At 39.3% G+C, this 27,760-nt stretch overlaps 1 long non-coding RNA gene and 1 other non-coding gene across 2 annotated transcripts in view; one reads left to right on the top strand and one right to left on the bottom strand.

Annotated features, from left to right (window-relative positions):
• Nucleotides 1-27,760, bottom strand: part of LOC133084875 (uncharacterized) — an 86,867-nt gene that overhangs the window by 50,089 nt on the left and 9,018 nt on the right. The gene's annotated exons all lie outside the window — the stretch shown is intronic.
• On the top strand, nucleotides 7,279-7,351 carry LOC133086054 (small nucleolar RNA R38). The gene has a single exon (XR_009699837.1). It is a non-coding gene; the product is annotated as a small nucleolar RNA R38 (small nucleolar RNA).

The raw sequence follows: 27,760 nt of genomic DNA, 5'->3' as shown, positions 1-27,760 counted from the left end.
TTTACATGTTTCTCCAAAGAGGCACTGATATGTACATTTTTAAATGAGATGTCTAGATTGAATTTGTTGATATAAATAAGCGGAACATTTGAACTCTAACAACCTAGTGTTTTAAGTCAAATTCCCTCCTCATTTCTGGACTTCCCCCAGGAAGCTAAAGGTTGCAAAATAAAGTGGGCTCTGTGGCTACACAACCTAACTCTGTTTCTTCCCACACGTAGAGTAAGAGGACTTTCCTAAAATGACACTTTGTGAGATGTCACACATATGCATGACCCCACTGTGCCCAGGAAAGTGAAATAGCACGGGCAGCTCTGGAAAGGGATAATTGGATTCCAAGTTATGATGAATAACGATTTGTTAATGAACAAAGAACAAAGAAAATGTCTTCTTGGGGAAAAAATGCAATTTAGGTAGAATTATCAAAGGAATAAATAAAGGAATCCTCTATTATTCATCACTTGAAAGTTCCCAAAATTATATCTCTTTCAGCAACCTAGAGGGCCTTTGAAGATGTTCTAATTAAGTTTCTAGAGAGGGCAGAGTATTTGATCCTTTTAGCATAAACAAAAAGTAATATTGTTTCAGTGACTTGTTTATGGTTCTTGTATTCAGAAAATAAACTGTGTTCTTCCATCACCCTTCACATAAGGCAGGCTTGCAGAACCTCTTCTAGAAAAGTCTCCCGTTTAGGTGGATTATAGAAACTACACAAGTGCTACCCCAGGACCTGTCAGTCCTGTCAGCACACACTGAAGGTGATAAGCGAGAAGGATTTTTTAAATCCTGAAATAACTCTTTGAATGGAGGACAGGATGGATTCCAAATTTTATAAATGTTGTATAATCATATTGTAGTGCTTGAAAGTGAGCAAGCAGCTAATTACTGGAATCACTGATAATTATGATTGTACTAAGAGCACATGATGTGCAAAACAAGAGTGTTTTTAAATGGAATCCACGTTTAGTTTAGCTCATGAAGGGCTGGTAATATTGACGTCTGTGGCTGAGTTCTGCTGAAAGATTCAGGGGCTTCCACTGGAACACCAGCCTCACTGCCCTGAACTTTTCAAATCCGTGACAGTCTGTGATTTAATCACAACACAAGTGAGGTAGAATGTACTCAGGAAACGCAAGCTAATTTTTTCATGTGCCTGTAAAACATTATCAGTCAGGTTATGCAATTCGGATTGGCTACATCAAGATTTTCCGTGATTTGCTTTATCTTTTCCTTCATTCCTTCCACCTCACCTCTGCCTGGGGACAGTGGGCAAACTGCAGCAAGGCTATGTCAACTGAAAAAAATATGTACAACTAAAAGTTGAGAGAGATGTTTTATTCGGTGAACAAAACTGAGGACTTGAGCCCGGGAGGCAGCCTGTCAGATAGCTCTGAGGGACTGCTCCAAAGAGGTAGGGAAGGAGCCAGGGTATATAGGAGTTTTTGCAACAAAGACCAAGTAGTTGGAACATCAAAAGATTACTGTTAATTAAAGAATTAAAGAAAATCAGACATCTCAAGTTAAGGAATTTAGTGCTTTTCTATGTAGGGGAAGATTCAAGAATCAGGGCTCGCTGAAATCATTCCTTTGATATGTACCTCAGCTATCTGAGGCCAGTATACTGTGTTTTCTCACCCTGAGTCTCCTCAGGGTGCATCGTTGGGGGTGGCTGCAGTGTGATGTCTTGATGGCTACAACATCCTTTGTTTACTGTTATGGAAGGCAACATTTTTTCACTGACAGCTATGGAACTAAGAGATAGATCAAGAAAAGAGAGAGATTCATCAAGGGGCCCCTTAGGCTCAAAGTGGCTTCCTTCCTAGAACTGCCTTCCATGCTTCCTGAATGAACAAAAGACACTTCTAGGACTTCCCTGGTGGCGCAGTGGTTAAGAATCTGCCTGCCAGTGCAGAGGACATGGGTTCGAGCCCTGGTCCGGGAATATCCCACATGCCGCGGAGCAACTAAGCCCGTGCGCCACAACTACTGAGGCCGCATGCCACAACTACTGAAGCCCGTGCGCCTAGAGCCCCTGCTCCACAACAGGAGAAGCCACCGCAGTGAGAAGCCTGCACACCGCAACGAAAAGTAGCCCCCGCTCGTCGCAACTAGAGAAAGCCCGCGCGCAGCAACGAAGACCCAATGCAGCCAAAAATAAATAAATAAATTTATTTTTAAAAAAAGACACTTCTATGACTGAACAATCAAGTGAAATCTGCATTTCTTTGTCTCAATCTATAGTTGAGTCAGCAGATTTGAATGTGTCTTTCTTGATTGTTTTGGGGCTTTAATAAATTTTATGGGAGAGTATTTGGTTGACTTAGATATAGCCAAGGTGGTGGGGTCAGGAGCAGGGGTAGGGGGAACAAATATTTAAATCTGATCTGCACTGATGCTTTCAAAGGAAAATCATCCTGCTCCCAGACCTCATCTTGCCTGACATATTAGGCCTGGGCAATCAAATGAATGAAAATGTCAGGAAGGGACATAATTGAATCCAACTAGTGACTGCACAAGCCAAGCCTTATTAAATAAGGTAACAGCCAAGAGGACCCTGGAAACCCATTACCCTAACTCAGTTAGCCCTTTTGCTCTCAGAGAGGCCTAAGCCAGGGGAGAATTGGAAACAACAGATTTGAGCGTGACCAATGAAAACACCTAGCCCGTAAGAAGGTATATTCAAATTATTTTCCCCTTTTTTTTAGAAATTATCTTTTTTTCAGCTTTATTGAGATGTCATTGACATATAACATTGTATAAGTCAAAGGTATACAATGTGATGGTTTGGTACACTTGTAGATTGCAAAATGATTACTTCCCTCACATCACTTAGTTACCATTGTGTGTGTGTGTGTGTGTGTGTGTGTGTGTGTGTGTTTATGGTGAGAACATTTAAGATTTATTCTCTTAGCAACTTTCAAGTACACAATACAGTACGAGTAACTATCATCGCCATGCTGTACATTGGATCCCAGAACTTATCTTTTAACTGGAAATGTGTACCCTTTGACCAATATCTCCCCATTTCTTTCACCCCTGTGCCCTCCCCCCAAGTCTCTGGTAACCATTTTAAAATGTAAATATACTATTGCTATATATGCAAAGATAATGTCTTCAACGATCTTTACAAATCTCTGTCAACTGGCGTGCTTTCAATGTTTTGGAATCCAGTCTAATACTTAACATGTTAAGAATCTTTCCATAAACTGTCTAGCACATAAAATAAACTTAAATTTCTCCATCCTATGGAATTTCAGTTCCGTCCTCAAGACAGTGGGCTGACAGCATTCTGACAGGGAAAAATAGAACTAGAGTTGCTAGCAGTTTGTTTTTTCATAGAGAAAGCAACAACTCAAAGTTAACATCTTTTTTAATTAGTAAATCGTATACTTATTCATGCACAAGCCTGAGTCAACAGACAAGACTTTATTGTCTCCACCATACAATTCTCTCTCACCATTAGGGAAATTGGCTTATTCCTGGATGTCTCAAAAGCTTCCTAAACACAGGGAATTTACACAATTACAAAAGGTTTTTGTAATGGATTCCCTTTTGCAACTCAATATTAAATTGATATATAATCACATAGGAAGGGGGCACAGACCGGAAAGCAATTTGTTTTAATGGAGTCTTAAGAAAAATGCATAAAAAAAGAATATGCCTTTCATATCCTCCTAATAAATCAAAACAAGGGATAGCTTGTAAAACAGTAAATGTGACTTTGAGAAAATTATACTATTTTTTTAAAGGAATAAACCTGGATGTTGTTTTGAGAATCACTAATTTCATAATTCACCTCTTTAGTATCAACATTTCTTTTCTTTAATCCTCTAAACTCTGCAAACTATAGTAAATGATACATCTGAATGCTCACCAATACATGAAACTGAGTATTCCAATATTTTGAGAATTATTTCTCAACTCACATGTTAGTGAAATTAACCCAATCTGCAAATTCACATATTAATCCCCCCAAAAGAAATATGTTTGATTATTGAAAATGTCATAGCTTTAGAGAATTAAAAGGTACACAAGGGTGGTAAAGTTTCTAACATGCAGCTTAAAAATGTGGAGAATGAAATTTACCTTGCTGTCAGCATCTTCCTGAAATTCAAAATAATTACAATGTCTTAAGCTCAAGATAATATTTTAGGTTACAATTAAAATCGTTCGTTCATTTTTATTCTGCCTCTGACTTATCCTGGCTACAAATTTGGGAGCTACTAGGAAAGAATAGTAAAACATCTTAAAAACTTTTTGAAGGGTTCTTTTTTTCTTATTTCAAAAAGTAAAATGTATTCAATGCACTGTTGGGTAAATTAAAAAGCATCTAAGACATAGGAAAATTCATTTAATCAAAATATTTCCTATATTTATATTTAAAACCCTTTAAATATTACTTGGCTTTTTCTTTTCCTTTTAAGGTATAAAGTTTCTCTTCCTGGTTTTGGAATTGATGAACAAATACAGTGCTATGAACTTGGTAGGGACACAATCAGATCCTTTTTTTTTTCTATTTCCTTTTTTAAGTTTCCTGTTGGCCTGACACATTGTGTTCTCACATCCCTTAGAAACCATGTGGGGAAGTAATAAAGTGCATCCTTCTGTCCACAGGTACGCAATGTTTATTAACTGATTGAAAAAAATACTGAGAGGTCATTGCAACCTGTTATATATGATCATTCAATCACACCGAGCAAGGGACGAGACCAGTACACAGGAAACAGCCGTGGGAAAGGACAATGCATAATGGGCAGTTTAATTTTTCACAAAACACAGAAATAAAAAATAGTAGCAACATTCTGGCCATTGCTATTTAAGACAAGCTCCCTGCAAAGACAAGGAAGCGGGCACAGGACTTGTGACTCAAAGAAGTGTTTTTTCTTTAGCACCAAATCTTGCACATTGTAGCACTACTTACAGTAAAAAGAACGAAGAGCCTTCAGACATTAATATCGTCTTTCAAAGATTTCCTTCCCAGAAACTTGGAAGATGTGCAAACACAGAACATATGCTTAAGGATTTAGCTCCATCTACAGGAAGCAGGAAGTGAAACTGATTCTTTGTAAACAAAGTTCTCTCTGCCCACATCGTAATATTGACAGTTTTTGCTTCTGATAAGTGATGTTTTTCCACTGAGGACATTCAAGAGAAGAAAGGAAAGTAAAAAGAGAAGCAATATGCATTACGGAGGTGTTGACTTTTTTTCTCTCTTCTTTGTAGATTAAAAGAAAAAAAAGGTGTCAGTGTAGGTTCATCCTTGGTTAAAAGAGGAAAAAAAACAAAGGACCATTCTGGTGGGGGTGGTGATCGTGGGTGAAACTATGCATTTGTGGAGCAGAGGGTTTATGGGAAATCTCTGTACCTTCTTCTCAATTGAGTTGTAAACCTAAAACTGCTCTTAAAAAATAGAATCTTTTAAGACAAAAAAACCTCAGGTAGAGTCCACTCAGAGCCGGAAGTATCCATACTTACACCAGCCGTGGGAACATGCGGTTCTTTTCGATGTCCTCTCTCCTCTTTATGCTGGATCCTGACTATCCCCCTGCTCTCAATGTGGCAGGGCGTACAGGGCTGCCTCTTCTTCCTAGATCTCCTCTCTCCCGGGTCCAATCGGCTCTGAGGCTCCCGGGGCTACAGCTAGGTAAGGACAGGCTCCTGACTTCACATGCAGACACACAGAGCCACCTTCTCAGTTCTCACACTCCAGGGAGACGGTGGCTGGTCTGGAAGAGTTCAGCCTTACCCTCATCCTGGAACCTGTTCTTCAGGTGGCCAACCAAAGTCCAGGAGTGAGGACCAGAAAACTGAGCCAAACTTTCCCTTTCTAACAAGCGCCTCCTTCTTTCAAGGGCTGTCCCTGTGTTCTTTCCTCTAAGTCCCCCTCAGTTCCAGCTCCCTGAGCTCAGCAGACACGATTTAGTATATCTGCGCTCCAAAGAAAATGTCTCTAAGCAAAAGGGGATCCAAGCTTTGTGGGCTCTGGAGTTGACATAATATGGGGGAATCCTCGTTAAGAAAAAGAATCCAAAAATATGTATAAAATAGATGTTTGTTTGAAATGAGAATACACATCCCCACAAATTACAAATTTTTGAAAAGCTAATAAATGCCACACACATCACGTTTAGAATGATTTTTTTAAATTAATTTGCTGCCCAGCATACCTTTCTACTGCTTCTCCCTGCATCTCTGACTCTTCTCTTTGAGCATCTCTCCATTTGGCAATCATTTTGTAACATAACTTTTTATATTAGAAAAACCAAAAATATAATTTAGTTGTTTTTTTTTTCTCTAGCAAGGCTGGCCAGAATTTGAGGGTTTGTTTGTTTGTTTGTTTGTTTTGACAGCTTTGAGCAGTTCATGTCACCTTCACAACTCTGGGTTGATCATTTCGTGCAAATTTTTAGGACTCTTGTCACATTTAAGAAGATCTTTGTGAAGGTTATTGCTCATTTGAGCTGTAAGATTTTAGAGCATTTCAAGTATTCTTGTGCAGTGACTAATCATAAATGCTCTGAATTAACAACACTTACTTTCTATCATAGGTAACATTTGAGAACTCTGAAAAACAGAAAAAGTGAAGAAAAAGAATTCAAAATTTTGGTATCCACAAAAGCAAACCAGCTCTTCGGGGCCGGTCTCGTGGCTGGAAGTCATGGTGGCCTCAGTCTGGTCCAAGCGAGGCCAGCAACCTCAGACCTGTGGCAGCAGCCTTTGGCATCTGCAGAGACGGTGAGAAGCCAACATGCACGTTGAAGCTTAAAACTAACGAATGGAACCTTGAAATGAGTAAGAATAGATGCAGGCAAGACCTGGCTGGGCACCAGAAATGAGAAAGATTAAAGAGGTTGGCTGTGGACTTGGAAAAAGTCACATGAAAACCATCATCCAAAGATATTGAGTGTAAGGATCTTCGTGATGAAATTTCTATAAATGGTACAGTCTCAGCCTCAGTTTGAGGCTGAAAAGGATGCTCCAGAACAAGACACTAACTAGCAGCAGTGCTGTTTCAGCTGCCCTGGACCCAAGGCGGAATTTCTCTCCTGTGTGTAATAGAGAAGACCTTTGGAACAGGCTTGGGTGCAGTGTTCTTTTTGCTTCCCCTGTCCTGGCCTTTGAGTTGTGCTACGTGTCAGGGAGACTTTGACATAGGTTTGTTTTCTTTGCTAGGTGTCTGCAGTGAGTGAGACAGAACTGAACTGCTTTGCCTGAAGCAAGTGAAATGATGATTCCTCTCTTGTTGTTTGTAAGCTTTCTGTTTCCATCTTACATGTCCCGAGCCTATGATGGTTAGTTATCCCTGTCTGAAAATCTCTACTGAGGGAAAACAATCTGTTCTGAGGCTTAAGGGGCTAGCCCTGTGCTCTTAAAAGAAGTTCAGTCTTTATAAGGGATCGAATTGAATGGACTCCAAAGGGAATTGTGCATACCCTGCCGAGACCCCAGTCCTAGTGCATCATCCCTCTGCAACTTGAAAACCAGTGGTGTGGCTGCCCTGTCACGCTTTAGGCCCCTTGATTAATGGCTCTGAGGGCATAGGCTATAAGAGGTGGTAGAAATGGGCAAGTGGCCCAGATTTGGTTTATACTCTTATCGTGGAATGAAAGAGTGCTTGTCACATATTTCAAGAAAATGAATGCGCTCTTTGAAACAGACGGGAAGGGCAGATGTATGCCAGCTGTGGCAGTGAGAACACTTCAGGACTATCTGACCTCTTGCCTTTGCACCATATCCTGACATTCAGGAAAGAAGGGGTACAATGGCACTAGCAGAGCAATTTGGTTTCCAGGTGCTTTGTTAACACCAGGGAGCTCTCCTGGCATTAGCTCAGCTCTCTGAATGGCATGGCTGGCATGTGAGCAAGAGAGTAGCAAAGTGGTGCTGGGCTTTGTTCCCATTTAAATGCCAGGCTTGAAGTGGACACAGATTGCCTTTCTTTTCTGTTGAAGTTGGGAGGTGTGTGCAGCTCTTTATATGTAAGGTCACATATTTGTTCGGTCACCAAGGAAGCTATATTTGGAATGAGATTTAAAGAGCCTGAAAACCGGTCCAAGCAGCTTATAGCTGGAAGTAAAATAAAGCGAAAGGATGTGTTAACAGTGGGAAAGTCTACCTGCTGGGTTATAGTCGGCTTCTGAGTGGACTTGACTGCTCTGTGGGACCCAAGTGAACCTGTAGGTTTGTTTCTGTTTTTGTTTTTTTTAAGCTGCGCTGCACAGCTTGTGGGATCTTAGTTCCTCAACCAGGGCTTGAACCCTGGCCCTTGGCAATGAGAGTGATGAGTCCTAACCACTGGACCGCCAGGGAATTCCCGAACCTGTCGGTTTGACTCCAGAGGGGGGTTGAATATAAATGTCGCCAGCACTTCACGGCTGCTCTTTACTGGTACTGGTCACTTGCCAGATTCTTCTCCCTCAGATCACAGTCTCCCGAAAAGGAGAGTCATTTGGGACCTACCAGGCTGCACTGAATCGATCTGGTTGTGCCTTACACACAACACACACACACACACACACACACACACACACACACACACACACAGGCATAATGATCAACTGCCTAGAATGAGTTCCTCTAGGATTACCTTTTTTTCTCTAAATTAGTTTTTTCTTTAAATTTAACCTTCAGTTTTGAGTCACTTAGTTGGCTGCTGCATCAAATGATTCTTCGGTTTTATAGGTTCTCTCCCAGTGATGCCAGATGGGATCAGCACAGCCCCAGGTTCTAGTTTCTAATGCTTATAAAATACCACCTACCCAACCCCCCAAAGGAGAATCATTTAAGAGTTCTTTGGCCTTCATCTTCAAAAGTAGCCAAAGAATTCAAGTGACAGGTTATCTCAGAAAATCTTTTGCCGTTAGTGAAATTAGGGTATAACTAAGAACATTGAGAATACTACACACACAGTTTAGGTGATCTTGGTATAGTGGTGGGACAGCAGTGATTATAAAATGAAACATGTACATGCTCTGTTGGGGGAGACTAAAGGGAAAGAGGTGTTCAGCCTAGAAAAACATTTCTCAGTGGATTTCCTATGAAGTCAATGTGTCTTGGGTTTAACTTTGAAACAAATTTAAAAATTTAAAAACTGAAAATAAAAAAGCAAACCAAATGTTGTATTGAGGTGCGAATCATGTAATTGTGTAATCAGGCTGGTCTTGCATCCTCACAGTGTCACTGGGATGCTTGTTTTTATAGGACATTGTGCACACTGCTTAGTTTGTGCTGTGGACTGAATGTGTCTCTAAAAAATTTATACATTGAAGCCTAAATCCTCAATGTGCTGATGTCAGGAGGTGGGGCCTTTGGGGGTGATTAGTTCATGAGGGTGGCACCCCCATGAATGGGATTAGTACCCTTATAAAAAGAGACACAAGGGAAGGTCTAAGGAGAAGATAACTCTGAGGACACCTTGATCTTGGACTCCCAGGCTCCAGAACTGTGAGAAATAAATGTCTGCTGTTTAATCCAGCCAGTCTGTGGTATCCATTATAGCAGCCCGAGCAAACGAATAAGGTCTGGAATTATGAGACTTTGTGATGACAAGATGCCTGATTGGACAGTTTGGGACTTAGCTGAAGCTGGACACTAGTTAAAGTGGCAAGGAAGATTCTAATCGGTAACGTACTATTGCAGGAGGGAAGAGGATCTGATGTAAACTGAGCTCAACTTCAATTAGTACAGAGGTGACTGGTTTAAAGGGAGGATGAGGGATTAGGGGACCTCTGTAGAGCCAGGGAAGTGAAAAGTCAGAAAGGATTGGCAAGGGTAAAGGCGATTGGGTCAGCTGTGTCTGCTGGCTGGTAATGAAAAAAAAAAATGTTAGGATTCTACCCTCCCACAGAGACGGGAGACAGAGTGCCCAACCCTCCTGATGATCACGTTTTAAAGAAATGGGTTTCAGATCTTTGAAAAAGACACTCCCAGCAGCCCTTTCCACATGGAAATGTTAGAAAGTGACTGTGAATTTCATAAATATCTCTCACTAAGCCCAAACTCAGTGAATCCCTGACTCACCTTCCCCGTAGATCCTCAACATTTCTGTGGTTTCTCCACCTACAGAGAGTGTGACGGGGGAAGGGGGGACATCAGAATGGTCTCTTACTTTTGCAAATTTTATAGGACATATTGCCTTGTGGGAGGGCGGGTATTGATGGAGCGTCTTCCAAGATTTTGGATGGGTCTGTGCCAACAAGATTCCCTGAGTGCTAAAGTTGCAGGTAATTATGTCTGTGGGTATGAATGAGTTTCAATCCTCTTCTTCCCAGTAAACATCAAATCCTCTGAATATTGCCCACCCCACATAACAATGCTTGATGAGCTAGATCCTGATATGGGGGAGGAGGGTGGAGAATAACTGCTAATATCCTTTCTCAAAACAATGCCAGGAATCTAGGTATTGACTTTGTTCCCACAGAAGGTTAATTGACAATGAAGATATTTATTTACTTCAGGAGAGCAGAGGTAGTCAGAGATGGTTTGTCCACCAGAAACTACAAATGAGATAGTCCACTTTCCCCAAAGTCATATTTTATTCATTCTTAAACACCCCCTTGAAGAGCTAATAGTTAGAGATGTCCTCAGCTAAACCAGATCCTTGTCATAGAATTTCCTCCGAAGAGCTTTGAGTAGAGGTGATACTGACACATCCTTCTACCAGCTGAATGACCCTAGATTTCTGGAATCAAATGTGTAATTTTTCATCGTTGAGGAGTCTAACTCTAAAATTAGGTTTAAAATGTTCTAATCATACAGGGATACTGCCTTGTTTATATATCTAATTTCCATTTCTAAATGAAAGCACAGCATCTCAAAATGAAGAAACTGCATTTGGGCTAATCTCCTGTGCTAACAAAGATGATCAGGTACCAACCTCAACCCTGCATGAGCTTATACGGACATTATACCATGTATGTGAAATTAAACTCACCAAATCATTTTATCCCAGAGCAAGGAGAGGATTCACCACAAAGAGAAATACCAATCTCTACTCTGGGGATGATAAGCTTCTCAAATTCCATAAATTAGACATTTTTCAGCTTCAAACATTTTCAGAACTAACCTCCTTCAAGCCCACGTGCAGCAACGAAGACCCAACACAGCCAAAAATAAATAAATAAATAAATTTAATAAATAAATTTTTTTAAAAAAAGAATGAGTACCTATGAAGGCAGTTTAAGGGGTTAAAATACTTATTGTTAGAAAAGAGCTCTGCAGTTAGACTTAATCACAGTTTTTAAGTATTAAGGAGACCAGGAGAAGTTAGTTAAAGTAGTTGTGTCTTGAAGTCATTTTCGAATATGAGAGTTTTGGTCTTTACTTATTCTTTTTATTGTACAGGCTTATGATCAACAATGTTAAAATCTTATATCAACCTTTTACAGCTCTTTTGCAAATAGGTCCCTTTCTCTAAAACATAATCTCCAGGGGCTAAATGGAGAAAATCATGAAAGAGTCCCAGAATGCCATGCTCAAGAATGTAAATTGGTACAGCCACCATGGAAGACAGGATGGAGGTTCCTCAAAAAACTAGAACTACCATATGATCCAGCAATTCCACTCCTGGGTATATATCCCAAAAAAATGAAAACACTAATTTGAAAAGTACATGCACCCCAGTGCTCATAGCAGCATTATTTACAATAGCCAAGATATGGAAGCAACCTAAGTGTCCATCAACAGATGAATGGATAAAGAAGATGTGGTAAATAGGTACAATGGAATATTACTCAGCCATAAAAAGGGATGAAATTCTGCCATTTGCAACAACATAGATGGATCTAGAGGGTATTATGCTAAGTGAAATGAGCCAGAGACAGACTAATACTCTATGTTATCACTTACATGTGGAATCTAAAAAATAAAACAAACTAATGTATATAACAGAATAGAAGCAGACTCACAGATATAGAGAACAAAATAGTGGTTACCAGTGGGGAGAGGGAAGGGAGGAGGGGCAAGATAGGGGTAGGGGATTAAGAGGTACAAACTACTGTGTATAAAATAAATATGCTACAAGGATATATTGTATAGCACAGGGATATATAGTCAATATTTTATAATAACTTTAAATGGAGTATATTCTATAAAAATATTGAATCTCTATGTTGTACACCTGAAAGTAACATAAAATTGTAAATCAACTATACTTCATGTTTTTAAAGAAGACTCTATGGAGGAAGGGTACCTGTGAAGCTGGGTGCTTGACACTTGCTTGGCAGAACACAGACAATGCTCAGCTGCTTGACCTGATCAGACATAGCACCCAGCTACAGATGCTGCCTCCTAAAACACAGTGTGGAGCACGCAACAGTCAAGGGAAATAAACTCAGATGCCCGTGGCCATGGAGTAGGAATCCTATTAGACAGTCTTAAGACTGGAAAATGGGGACATTGTGCATCCAGAGAAAATATTCTGACTCTCCCAGTTTCCTCTTCAGAGGCATTTGACATCACTTTCTGATGTTTGATGGTTCACGTTCACTCCTTGTACACACACTCCTGTCCTCAGGCCCTGCCAGACCTCTGTCAACAGAAAGTCTCAGCCATTTGTACGTGATTGTGTATCTGACAACCGCCACCCCCGACACACACACACACACACACAGTACTTGTATGTATAATCAGGAGTATGAAGTGAGGGGCCTTGACTCCCCAAGAATAAAGGGTTGGCTTCAGAAAACAGAGCAAACATTGAGGGAGAGAAGGAAAGATGCAGAAGGTGTTGGCAGTATCCCCAAAATCCCAGTTGAGCCCGTGTGTACACCAGCGCTGAGCAGCACTGACTAAGTTTATCAACAAAGAAACTCTAACAGTGGCAGAGGAGTCAGAGGATTGTACACAGTTTGACATGATGTATTAGCCAGAGGAGGAAAACTGCGTGTGTGTGCTTGACCTTTGACATTCTAAATAAACTTGTGAGAGCAACATATTCTTTTGGTAATCTGTTTGGCACGTGATTTTAATCCATTTATTATACAAACCTACCTGATTGTGCTTTCACAAGGCTTCCCTTCAAATATGTGAGGACCGCTGGAATGTTCCAACCCGCCCTTCACGAGTTTTCTTTGCACCTGGATAAACATCCCAAGGTGTTTAAACCATTAGTCATGTAAAATACTGTGTCTCCATGGTCCTGAAATCACTCCTGTAGGCATTCGCTACTTGGTCATTGTTGCAGGCAAAACTGTCTTCTTTTTAAGGTAAAGGAGTTTTGGAGAAGATCAGTTTGGAGAAACTGATGCCTGACTTCTGGTTTCAGCTTCGACATGTAAAGAGTTTAGAAGCTGTCACTCCCATTTTTACAACAAAAAAGCTAGGCAAACTGAAAATAAATGACTTTCTCGGACCCATCAGAGAATTGAGGCTGTGGGGCAAGTTGCCACTCTGAAATCTGGAGACCAGTGAGTCCAGAAAAGACTTTACTGGCCTTACCTCAGCTGGGGGAGGGTCTTCTTCCACTCCCTCTAATATTTATGTCTCACTCAAGAGGATAAAACAAAAACACAACAGTAGTCAGAAGGTTAGAGCCTTAAGGAAATAGATAGGCAACTCTCTAGTCAAGAAGGGAGAAGTGGATGAGGGAAGAAAACTATACCATGGGAAAAACACTCGTGAAGGTCACAGCCCAGAGATGCAGGCCTGCAAGACACTGAGATTTAGTCCTGAGATTATAGAATGCTTGTCCTTCCCTGTGTGTTACCACCAAAACATAGGGTTCCTGTATAATAACAGTGCATTATACCTGAAAGAGCTGGAAGACAGAGACTCTCTCTGGAGATTAATTAGGGAACCCCAAAATCACAATGGAGACAAAAACAAGGGCACTGGAGGACCTTGAGTCCTCAAGCACATTCCGCTACAGCTACCCTTAGCCGGATGACCATAAATCCTCCAACTAAAAGCCTATTTACTTCAGTACCTGTTAGTCAATGTGTGTCCGGCTTTCAACAAAAAATTAGAAAGCATAAAAGACATGAAAAAATACAGTGTGAAGAGACAAAGTGAGCATCGGTATCAGACACATGTGACACAGATGTCAGAATTATCAGTTACAGAATTTAAAATAACTGTGATTAGTAGGTCAAGGGCTCTAATGGGAAAAGTTAACAGCATGTAAGTTTACATGGGTAATGTAAGCAGAGAGACAGAAGCTCTAAGAATCAAAAAGAAATGCTAGAAATTAAAAACATAGTAACAGACATGAAGAATGCCTTCAAAGAGATCATCAGTAGACCGGACACAGCTGAGGAAAGAGTCAGTGAGCTTGGATATATAAATAGAAACTTCCTAGACTGAAATTCAAGGAGAAAAAAAAAAGAGAAAGAGAAATAACAGGACATTCAAGAACTGTGAGACAATTTAAAAGTATGTAACATATGTGTCATTGGAATATCCGGAGAATAAAGATAGGATGGAGGAAAAGAAATATTTGAAGAAATAATGGTCAAGAACTTTGAAAAATTAATGACTAACACTAAACCACAAATCCAGGAAGCTCATAGAACATCAGGAAGAATAAATATTTATTTTAAAAATCATACCTTCATATATTTTTATATTTTAAAATATTTATTTTAAATATCACAGACTATATTCAAACTACAGAAAACCAAGACGGTGTGGTATTTGCAAAACAATAGACACATAGATCAATGAGCATGATACAGAGCTCAAAATTAGACCCAAACAAATTAAGTCAGCTGATTTTTGACAGGGGTTCAAGGGCAATTCAGTGGAGAAAGAATAGTCTTTTAAACAAATTGTGGTAGAATTGTGTATCTCCATATGCAAAAAACAAAGTGTAGACACAAACCATACACTTTTTACAAAAATTAACTCAAAATGGGCCATAGGCCCAAGGGTTAAATACTAAACTATAAAATTTCTAGAAGAAAATGTAGGAGAAAATCTATTTGACCTTCAGTTTGGTGATGAATTTTTACATATAGCACCAAAAACATGATCCATTTAAAAAATTGATAGGGTGAGCATTATTAAAATTAAAAGTGTCTGTTTTGTGAAAGATGCTGTTAGCCTCGGAATGAGAGAAGACATTTGCAAAACACTTATCTGATAAAAGTCTTGTCTCTAAAAAATACACAGGACTCTTCAGACTCAACAATAAGAAAGCAAAGGACCCAAGTAAGAAATGGTAAAAAGATCTGAATAGACATCTCACCAAAAAGGAAAATTGTCACATGAAAAGATGAAGATGCTCAATGGTACATGTTTTCAGAGAAATGCAAATTAAACCAGTGATGAAAACCATTACACACCTATCAGTATTCTTAACCGTAAAGACCCATAAACACCAAGCATGCTACAGGAACTCTCATTCATTGCTCGCGGGAATGCAAAATGGTACAGCCATTTTGGAAGACAGTTTGGCAGTTCCTTACAAAACTAAGCATAGTCTTTCAAATGATTTAGCAATCAGGCCCCTAAGGTATTTACCCAACTGATTGGAAAATGTACATTTACACAAAAATCTGCAAGCAAGTATTATAGTAGCTTTATTCATAATTGCCCAAAACTGGAAGTAATCAATATATCCTTCAATATTTGAGTGAATAAACATACTGTGGCACATCCACACCTTAGAATGCTATTCAAAGATAAAAAGGAATGAGTTATGAAGACTCATAAAGACATAGATGAATAATATATTAATTGTTATTTGAATCACATCTCTCAATTTTGTCAGACTAAAAAAGAACTCATGATCCAAATATACATTTCTAAAATCAAATTCCAATAACTCAGATGAAACTTAAATTCAACATCTAATATATCTTATTCCAGTCTTTTCCATATGGCTGTATATGATGTCTCTGTAAAATAAGTAGTTAAAGGGGCTCTTGTGCTTTGTTTTAAGCTTTCCTTAGCAGGCAGTGTGATCTTGGATGTCTCGAGATTTTGTGCCTCTATTCTTCATTTTATAAAGAAGAATAAAAACAACTGATACTTAACAAACATTTTGATTCTAATAAATCTATTAAAAAGAAATTTGCTAAGAAGCATTTAAATAATAAGTGAATGTATAGTTTGACTGTAAGAGTATTGCTTTTTGTACAATCATTTGAGTCTGGGACCTGGGAGAAAGGTCAGTGCACCAATAACAATGTTCTCGCTTTGGAAAAAAAAGAAGTATTGAGATAACATCTAAGAATTTAGTTTTCTAAATGTCTTGGCATTTGGACTTGAGTTTTAACCTGGCACAAACATCAGTATTACAACTGAATATGCACTTGCTCCATTCAGCATCTTATTTGCTAAAAGTAAGAATAAATTGTAATATTTCAAAATCCTTATTTTAAATCTTCTTTGATAAATATACAATCTCATTTCCTCTTCTATCCAACAAAGCAAAATAAAAAAGAAATATCCTGAATAATTTTAAGATTATGCTTTTCTTCTTAATTTATATCTTGCCATTATTTTTTTCTCTTTTCTTTTTTTTTTTAAACTTTTTTTAAAATTTATTTATTTATTTATTTATTTATTTATGGCTGTGTTGGGTCTTCGTTTCTGTGTGAGGGCTTTCTCTAGTTGCGGCAAGCGGGGGCCACTCTTCATCGCGGTGCGCGGGCCTCTCATTATCGCGGCCTCTCTTGCTGCGGAGCACAGGCTCCAGACGTGCAGGCTCAGTAATTGTGGCTCACGGGCCTAGTTGCTCCGCGGCATGTGGGATCTTCCCAGACCAGTGCTCGAACCCGTGTCCCCTGCATTGGTAGCCAGATTCTCAACCACTGCGCCACCAGGGAAGCCCTCTTTTCTTTTTTTATCTACAATTATAGTTTTCATTTAGGAAACCTTTTTGAGCTAAGTAGAAATGATGTATTACAAGACTAAGCCAATGTTGAGAATTCTAAGAAAACAGGTAGCAGACAAAGGATTTGAATTTAGCTGGCTAACTCATATTTTGAGAAACTACAGCTACTGGAATTACTTGCCTAAATACACCTTTATTTTCTAAAACTGGAATTACGCTTTCAAATGAAATTAAAATATTCTATTTGCATGTGTGTATTCTACACATTGCTTGTCAAAATGTGGTCCATGGATCAGCACCACGTGGGGCTCCACGAGAATGCAGAATCTTACTCCCTACCTGAGATGTATGGAATCGGGATCTGCATTTAACAGGATTTCCGGGTGCTAGGCATGCACGTTAAAGTTCTATATAACTACCAATAATAGGAACAATATTTTCACCAGAATGTGCTATATAAAATTCAAGTTAAAATTTATTTCTGAATTTGTTGCGACTGCTTTTGTTGTTCCTTTGTTTCACATTCTTTTTCCAAAATATGAATATAAGATTAACATAAGTGCTTAACAGATAAAAGCAACTGAGTCCTCCAAGGTGAAAGTTCACTCTTGCCTTTCATCTCCAAATAAAATAGCGTCAAATGAAGTATCCCTCCCTCCATGCCATCCTAATCTTACAATCTACTTCCCCTACTAGCATTTCAAAGGTCAGCTTCTACTAATTGAAGTAACAGAGAGGGATTTGATCTCATATCTGCCCCTGAATGATTTCACATTACACACTGCAGGTTAATTCTTCTGGCTTTTACCAGTCTGGAGAGATGAAGTTATCCTTATGCTATGGTAACAAATAACTCCCAATCTGAAAGGCTTAAAATAGCAAGGTTTAGCTCTCATTCACCCTGTATATGTGTGTGTGTGTGTGTATGTGTGTGTGTGTGTGTGTGTACCATGCTTTTGGTGCTATATGTAGAAATTCAAACTGAAGGTCAAATAGATTTTCTCCAAATTTATCATCTTATAGTTTTAGAAGTCAAAAAGTCCAAAATAGGTCTTCCTGAGCTAAAATCAGGTCAGCAGGCCTGTGTTCCTTCTGAAGGCTTTCGGAAGCCTCGGTATACTTGCCTTTTCCAGCTTCTAGAGGCTGCCTGCATTCTTGGCTCACGGCACCTTCCTCCATCTTCCAATTTTTCTCTGACTCTGACTTCCCCTTTTGTCTCCCTCTTATACTTTAAAGGACCCTGAAATTACACTGGGCCCAGTGGGATAATCTAGGAGACTCTTCTTATTTTAAGGTGAACTGATTAGCAATCTTATTTTCATCTACAACCTTAATTCCCCCTTGCCATGTAACATAACACATTAGCAGGTTCTGGAGATTCAGATGCAGACATCTTTAGAGTGGGGGGTGGGGGCACATCCTGCTAACCACATCTTCATTATGGAAAAGAATGGATTGTCCTAGCAACTGAGAGTCAAGTTAAGCCACGTCAATAGATCACAAAAGACACCAAGTGCTCAATAACCTCAGAGATTAATATTTCTAACATGGTTTCCAATATATATGAAAAATATGTTTGTTTACAATGGTCTTAGGATGTAGAACTTAATTAATATGTATGTTTTAGACCAATATTTTTTCCAACTGAGGTAGTCATTAAAATATCTGAGGTGCTTATTAAAAATATAGATTCTGAGGTGTCACATTCCAGACCTCCAGATGAGAGATTTAGGAATCACTGTGTTTAACAAGTGCCCCAGGAAATTCTGCTGATGAGCCCAGTTGGGAAGACAGGACTCCAAAAAAGATGTGGAAAGTCATCAAGATACATTGATGACAATTACAGAAGGAAGCATTGTATATACGGATTAAATTCTGCATCATTGGGTGGCAAGTAAAATACCAGTTAGTCAAACATTATGACGTTTTTCAGGACTACAAATACTTTATCTTCAATTGGCTTTAACAGCATGTATGGGGAGCCCCAGGACCAAAAAAAGTTTTAAGATAACAGCAAATACTCACTGAGCACTTATTTAGTCACCTTTTGGAGTGATTTGTGTATATTAACACCTTTAATCCCATGAGAACTAAACAAGGCAGGTATTATTATTATCTCAATTTTACATACAAAAATACTGAGGACTATAGAGATTAACTTACTTCTCCAAAGTCATAAAGCCTCTAAGGCATAGAGACAGGATTTCAACCCAGGAAGTTTATTCCAGAGCCTGTGACCTCAAACCCCACAGGTTAAGGCCGTATAATATTTCGGTGTTTCAAACTAAACCAAACATGTTTGATATAAAACTGTAGTCACAAATCTATTTTTTATAGAGTATTATTTATACCCTGATAGAGTTAAGGTCACCCTAGTATAATCGAGGCAAAGAAACAGCTGCCAACTATTCCATTTAGAGATTCAATCATCGTAAGACTGAATTGATGACCCTCCAAGTAAGCCTCGTCATCAAGTATCAAATGCAATTTTGTCAGGAAGTATTATGGAAAATACAAGGCATCAATTTATGTAAATCAAAACATGAGCTTGCAAATGGTATAATATTTATTATTAAAAACACAGCAACTTTGAAAGCATTGTACATTTCTCATCTATAAAGCCCATATTTAAATGATATTTTATTTAAAAATCTATAAAGATACTGGAATACTGAAATGGAGGAAAATGGGTCTGAGAACAATTTTCAGTCTGCTTTTAATTGTCCCAGATACGCAGAAAGTAATATGGCTGTTACAATTACTGGAGCATTGCCAGCCTATCTTGCACACGTGGATGCAAAGTTTGGACGCCCTTGCCAGGAAACTGAGAAGCCTGAATTGTATGGCACTTAATGTTTCCTAGCACTTAATGTTCCCTCCCAGACCCATAGAGAATAGAATTGAGATTAGGAGGGAAAGGAAGATGTGACATTGGGAGAAAAAAATGTCTTATGTAAACTTCAGTTAAAATATGCCCCTTTGAGCTGGACTTAAATCACCCAGATCCTAGCTTCTGGGTGGTCCTTTAAGCATCCAGTCATCTATTAAATATTTCAAGATTATGGGATCTTGACTAGACCTTTGTCCTTTATTTTTACCCAATCCCCAAATTACCACAGATATTGTAAAATCTAGCTACCAGTCATATTTCTCCCTCCTTCTTTCCTTCCTTAATTTTTGTTGTTGTTGTTGTTGTTCTTTTTTCTCTTTGCACTTTAGTTTGGAAGGTTTCAGTTGATATACCTTCAAGCTCGGTGATTCTTTCCCTGCCTGTGTCTCATCTACTCATGAGCCCATCAGATAGTTTCCACCTCTCTGCTTCCATTATTCCTCTCTCTTTTTTTTTTTTACAATCATCACATTGATTTATTTAGTTTTAATGACACCACTCAACATCCACAGTGGAAAATAAGATCATTTAGGAACACATACAATTTTCTATCAGAGACCCAGCTGGCATCAAGAAACTCAAGCAGTCTGTTTGGATGCCCTGAAAAAAGGAAGGGAAGGGATGGAGGCAGGGAATCCACAGGTGCTCTGTGGTTGTGTTGATAAAAAATCATATTCATCTCTTCCTGTGTGCTGTCTACCTTTTCCATTAGAGCTTAATCATAGTTATTTTTAAACATTCCAAAATCTGTGCCATATCTAAGTATCTTTCTGATGCTCGTTTTGTCTTTCCACACTGTAATTTTCCTGCCTTTTAGCACGCCTTTTGATTTTTTACTGAAATCCAGACATGACATGCTGGGTAATAGGAACTGAGGTAAACAGACCTTTCATGTGCACTTCAGGCTATGTTTAATGTTTGTTATAGTTGTACACGCCAGCTTCAAATTCCTCTAGTTCCATTGGTTTTATCTCCCCTGACGGCTTTGGGGCTTCCCTACGAATTCCTCCTTAGAGTCTGAATCCCTTACAATCTGCTGTTATTATACAGGAGGCCTGCTGATGTAGCTGTGGGGTGTGGGAGAGGAGAAGTGCTCTGTTATCTTCTGATTAAACCCCAGTCTCTTGGTGGGCCTGTGTCCCGGAGCTGTGACCTTCACACATGCTACTTAGCTTCAGGAAGTCTAGAGGGGGCTGGAGTCAGGGCAGTGGTCTTCCCCCAGGTGGAATAAGGTGATGGTACAGTCTGCTCTCCACAGAGTAGGATTCTGTTATGGAGAACACTTGGGTGTCTTTCTCAAAGATTGCTCTCCTCCCCTGCCAGAGCCACAAGGGGCTCTTCCTTGGCTCTTTACAGAATTCCTGGAGGTAAAGCCCCTTTCAGTGGTCTCCACCAACTTCTTACTCTCAAGCTAGACCATACTCTGCTTCCAGAAATTCAACAAAATTACCCTTTAAGTGTTGCTACCAGTTTATGGCTCCAGTGGGTTCTGTTCCAGGAAAGCAGGTCTTGGCTCTGACTTTCCAGATTCACGTTTCTCTCCAGAATTTGGAGTGGTACCTAGACCTAAGACTTCATTGATTTTTTTTCAGTTAGTTCATCTTTTTTCCTGATGTGAGGATGGTAATGACAACTTCCAAGCTCTTCACATGTCTGAGTTGAAGCTGTAAGTCTCCACCTGTTTCCTGATGTGTCTTTCTGCAACCTCTCTGCACCTTGAGATTTGCACCTACAGAGCTAGCAGGAATCTACCCCTGTAATTGGCCTCTGATCTCTTCATGTGACATCCCAGCCCCGAGAGGCCACTGTTATTGAGGAAAGCTAGGAGGTAGAGAATTATATCATTGATATCTGTATCATTTAAGTAAACAGTTAATAAATAATTTTCTGTGATAAAAAAAAACAAACCATTATCCAACAACTCTGGTAAGATTTCCAAAACTTATTTTGTAGGTAAGTTAAAAGTATTCAAGGGTATAGAGAGTTTGAAACCACCAGATAAAAAGATCTGGAAAATCTTTTTATCTTTTTAAAAATTCACAATTTTAAAAAAACAAAGCAAAATAATTTGCATTGTGACATTGAGCTCCAATAAAGGAGATTATGCATGTACATATGCATGTGCATTTTAGAAGCCCTTATTAAGATTTTAATTTGCTATTAAATTAAAATGTCACATGAAGAAGAAACTATTTTATGATTCATTTGCCAAGTGTGACTGTGACAGCTGAGATTAATTTAACCTGGGCTTTTATACATTAGTATTCAAAAGGAATCTAACGCAGAGAAAAGTGCTTGGTTTTGTTTTATTTTTATAATGAAGGAAATGTGTGTTCTCTGTTTTGCTGATTACAATGAGCGGGTGGATTAAATGGTTTTGTAGTTAAACACAAATACGGATTAGGAATGAAAGCTACTTCCAAGATGCATTTCCGCCCTTCAGACAAGTGCTTGAATGACACAGGGTCATGAAAAGCAGGGGCTGTAACATTTACTCTGGAAAATAAATGTTTACCTCAAGCAGCAATTGACATTTCTAGCTTATTATGTGAATGTCAAGCACTGTTTCAAATCACTTTCCCCACATTGGTCCCAGCTTTGGGCCCTAGGCCAATATCAGATCGGTCAACCTTGATTGGTGGCTTACCTTTACTTCCTAGAATTCATATTCGTGTCAGTAACATGACCTCCAAATTCATAACAAGCAAGACGCGTTCAGAACTGAAATACATCCACAGGAACCATGGAAACGAAGGAAGAGCTGCAGACGTGGGCGGGCCCGTTGCTCTGCACCCAATCAAGAGTGGTGTTCTGTGAGTTTCAACCCATCCCGCTGAGACCACGAGGTCTCCAGTACCACAAAGCGCTGTTCAAAGTCTACATCTTCAGCCCTAACCTCTGACCCCGACTGAGCACGTTATCACCACTATGCACGATGGTTACTGTTGCTATTGGTGACGCAGCCACAGAGACATCCACTAACACAGAAGCCCCCATGATTCCCATCAGTTGGTTCCTCTTTTCCTTTTTCTTCTTTGCCAATCACACATAATCCACCACCATAGCAAGAAAAACCCCTGAATCCTCTCCTTTTCTTTCCATTTTAGTGGTGGGATTCTCATAATCTCTTGCCTTAATTGCTGCAACAATAGCACTAAAAAAATCTTCATTCTGATGTTTCTACCCATTCTCGTTTCTTTCTCTCAATGCAAGTCTATGGAGCCAAATTACACACACTCTCACAAACACACACTTTTTTTTTTTTTACTATTAACTGTAATTATTATTACTGAGAGTTTATCATATGCCAAGCATTCCATGAGCTTGGTGAATTTTTAATTTTAGTCAGCCCCAGCAACTCTCGATTAACTAGTCTGTGCCATAAATTTAGCATTTCGATGATATTTCAGTATTATTATTGTATGTAAAGACATACATTCTGACTCCTCAACTAAACTTAAGCCTCTTAAAGTTAATGACTGTGTCTTACTCTCTATAACAGGCCCTCGCTAAATCAGAGCATCAAGCTTGTTTTGAGACATTTTGTGAACAAGGAGCTCATCCTACTCCACACACTAAGTTTGAGATGTTTGGTTAAACGGGATAATTAAAGGCATTCATAGAACTTGCACTGTGGCACGCTCCTAATAATTGAACAGAATTCATAAATGTATTTAAACTCAAGTTTCCTACCTTATAGCTACTTTTGAGAAGCTAGGACCCTTGAAACTGGCTCAAAGGGAGTTAAAAATGTCACAGGAAATGAAATATTCTGTCCAAAGCCCACTAAGAAATTTGAGAGAACATGCTATTTTTGGAGTAGATTGACCATTTCTTAGTATGTCAAAATTTTGGCAGGTGGTTGGTTAGCCATAAATACTATGGAAATATTATTTTAAGGAGGCCAAAGAGTCTATACATAAGGCACACATAGCTTAACATGGAAATATGTATCCAACATATATTTTTAATTAGAAAGAAAATTACAGTTGAGTATAGGACTATATATGTTTAGCGGATTCACATAAAACTGGGAAATACAGACATCTGCTATTTTTACTCAAAGTATACTGAGTGCCCATGACATAATTTGGCAAATACATGTATACCATAATTTTTTAAAATGTGTTGGAATAAATGAGACTTGGTTATATCAGGAATGGAATGTTTAAATACCCCAATAATCTAGATACCTCTCTGTAGAAAAGACAATTTTTTTCTTCTGCTGTAATACAATTTTAAAGAAAGCAATCTTTTGTTTCTTCAAAGACACAGATAAATAAATGATTGTTTACAGGAATTTTGTTCAGCATGCATTCCAGTTTTCTAAACCTAAAAATGCCTTATAATATGTGAAAGGAAAGCCACCTGTCATGCATCTATAAGCAAAAACAAAAAACATATTATTTTGAATGCTGTCTGGCCTATGGCCTTTAAAATCTTTAAAGTTCAGTTGCTTTGGAAAGGATTTTCTAAATTGCAAAGTCGCAATCCAAATTACACCTGAAAACTGGGTGCATTCCTGTAATGAAGGGTTCATTCATACTGTCTCCCAGGAGGTGTTTAACCCTTTGAAGGACTCCTGTGTGCTTCTGTCTCTCTGTCAGAGAACTGCTTCCCCTCTAGCATCACTCAGAATTCTGTTGCTCCACGACCCGGCCACGTGAACATGACTTTCTGCATTTCCTAGGCTTTTGCTCTCAACCACAAACCTTTGTTACGCTCTTCTCTTGGCCTCGAATGCTCTTCCCTGACTTCCACTTGCCTAAACCTTCCCTACCCTGCAGTCTGAAGACAGGCGTGGGTTCCCTGAGGACTCCTTTCTTGACCCGCAGACCTTACCTTCTGTCTGTGTTATCATTGTCTCTTTGCTAGACTCCCCTTCCTACCCAGACGGGGATGTGTAAGGGCAGAGCCTGGCTCTGCTCACCATTCCATCTCCAGGCATTAGCACAGGACTAAGTAAACACACAGGACTTGTTAAATTAATAAATCAATGGGGGTGGTGTGGCAGCTAATTTGCATCTTTCTTTTCCTCTCTTTTCATTTTGTCTTTGCCAGCTGTGTTCTGTGAGGTGGGTAGATGTCTTTCCAGGGCTAAAATGTATGCTAATCTCCTTCATGGTTTGTTCCTCAACTTTGGCTCTGGGTTCCAGAGAGGATGCTCCTGTATTCCCTCACTTCACAAAGTGCTCTCAACTGGCTTAGCTTGGCTACTTGCTTGGCTAATTTCACAGTATGTGGAAAACATAATGAAAATGCTCTGTGCTGGCAGAAGTGATTTCCATGCCAAAGAGAACTGATTTTTTAATCTTAACTATGTCATTATCCAAGTCTATTAAGTTGGACAATTTCAGTTATTTTTGCTGGCCTCAGTTTTCTCCTTTATGAAATGAGGGGTTGAACTACATGATTTTAGAGGTGCCTATAGTGGGCAGTTCTCGGATTAAATTGCCAGGGCGTTCCTTGCATATAGTTAGAGATACGTGATGCTAATGTATGGTTTGAATATCTCGTGCAATCTGTAAATTCAACCTCATGCATCGATTATATTAGCACAGGTGACAACATAACAAAAATAATAACCCACAAGCCACAGGTCGATTTGGCTAAAACTATAAAGGAAAGTTATGGACACACATAACTGAAAGGTCAGAAGAATTTGAGGCTTCGAAAGCGGTTTCATCACAGCCCCCCTCCTGCTCTTCTCATCCTCTTGGATCCGACCCCCATGCATGACTGGGCTTCAAATTCAGGCTGACTTGCCTTTTGGTTGCAATCTGATTGCTGTCGTCCCAAGCCTGCTGCCCAGTTTCTTCCCCAATCCTTAAAGTCCTGGCATCATTCTGGTGGAGCCAAATAGGAGCAATTGCCCAGACCCCTAAAACAGTCAATTTGACCAGGGCTGGGGTCAGGGCAAGGATTGCACTGCCGAGCTTAGGCCTGAGCCCAGGGTTGCAGGGCCATCTAGTTGCTCCTGGAACAAACCAATTTTGAAGGTTGCAGAAATACTGAAACAAAAATCTAGGTTTTGTATTTAGAAAGGGGGAAGGAGAGAGTAAGGAGGCCCAAACAATAGATTGTCACAGTAGGTAGGCTTTGGAAAGCTATTCCTTTAAAAAGAGAGAAATAATAAGTGTTCATTGAGGACACTCAAAACTACATCTTAATTTTTAACATCTATCTTCAAATTCACACACTAATCTGCAGGTGACTGTTATATAATGTGGCTGTCCCACTATCCCCTCAACCCAGCAAATCTACAAAAGAGCACACAAACCCTCTCTCGCACACACCAGCCCACAGAACACTGTACTTCTCTCAGCTGCACTACTGTTCTCCAGGTAACTCAGGCTTGGACACATGGAATCTACTTGGATTATATTTAGGTCACATTTTGAAAAAACCTTAAGTGAACCCAAATGAATTCTCTTTATACGATACGATAAAACGATGAGTAGAAGAAAGACAGTCAAATGCACGGATAACTAAAATATTGAAGAAAAATAAGCAAATGCACAGAAATGTATTCAAGGTACAAATTCTGGAACGATACACTTATCACCAAAGTATACAGAGGGCTGGTGCACAAACTGCCCTACAGCCAGGACTTAGTCTCTTGAGTTACCCAATCTCATGGCAGGGATATTACAATGCATTATTGCTGTTTTAACGCTTAATTAATAAAATGTCTACACCATTTAAAAATACATGGACTAAATTCCCACATTATCAATGTGGTCTACAAAACAAATATAAGGGGGTGGGGGGCTTGTATATTTATTTCCATTTACAGATAATGAAATCAAGTTTCAAACAAGGATGTATGACTTGGCCTTGATCATAGAGACTAGGAGGTTTCAAAGCCTTAATTCCCACAGTTTTTGACACTAAGCGTTGTGGGTTTGTCATAGTATTAGTAAGAAAGTTGTCACACAACTAAGCTATTTGTCCTTTAGGTAAATAAAGTCCTGGGCATCATTCTGGCAGGGCCAAATAGCAGCAATTGCCCACAGAATTTGCTTCTGTGGCTGTGAATATTTTAATCTCCATCTACCTTTTCGTTTGTCTTTCTCTCATTTGATTCCAAATGCAGAAGAGGAACAGGGAAGCACGTATTGAGGGCAACAACCTGGAACAAGCATGTGGCTATTTGAACACAGGAACTCCAACAAAAGAGCTAATACCTTAGGTATTACTTGAATGTCAACCCCCAAGTTACTCATATTTTATTGATTTATATAGATATATATTTATAAAGGTATTTTAGACTTTGTACTCTTTGGGGAGATACTTCTACAGCTTCTAAATACTCGTATTGTTTTATTTAAATTTTATACCAACCCTTTAATGTTAGTAAGGAATTTGACTAATTTCACACAAGTTCAGGAAGAACCAGGATTAGACATTGTATTTTTCAAACATCCAGCACATTCAAGTTAACCCCTCCTGTTTCCGATTACTTACCAACCAGTTTTCTTCTGAGTTAAATCATCAGTATATTTTCCTTAAACAACAGCATTCTGTGGCAGTTGGTTCACTTAGTGAGGGGGTGGGGCAGTTAAAATCCTTGTCTCCTTCCCATCTGGAAATGCTATTATTCGATTATGGATTCCACTGATTTGATTATTTCCCTATTTAATCAGTATTTATTGCTAATACAGTATATAATAGGTGGAAACAAGTTTTCACAAATTGTACAGACACACGAGCAGACAACTGTACAGATGCCCAGGGCTGCAGCAGCAGTGGTACCTGGTGCGAGGGGGCATGTGGGGCTGTGGCTCAGACTTGGGATCAGGAAAGTCTGCCGGATGCAACAAGCAATTAACACAGAAGGAGGAGTAAGAGTTAGCCACGCGAAGGCAGAGGGTAGGCAGAATAGAGAAGTTCTTCAGACAGAACAGAGAAGTTAAAACCCAAAGGCAGGGGACAGCATGGTGCCTTAGAAAAACTACAAATTCAGGGTTTCTGTAGCAGAGAGGGCTAGAATTAGTGAAGCTGGTGAGAGAGGAGACCTAAGAATTCCCAGAGGCTGAATCAGGAAGGGCCTCGCACTCCATTTAAGGCATCCCTATTTTAACCAGAGAGTA

This window comes from Eubalaena glacialis, chromosome 2, assembly GCF_028564815.1.
Source record: "Eubalaena glacialis isolate mEubGla1 chromosome 2, mEubGla1.1.hap2.+ XY, whole genome shotgun sequence".
NCBI classification, from domain to species: domain Eukaryota; kingdom Metazoa; phylum Chordata; class Mammalia; order Artiodactyla; family Balaenidae; genus Eubalaena; species Eubalaena glacialis.
The sequence above is the reverse complement of the archived record's forward strand: the minus strand, read 5'-3'. Positions and strand labels throughout refer to the sequence as shown.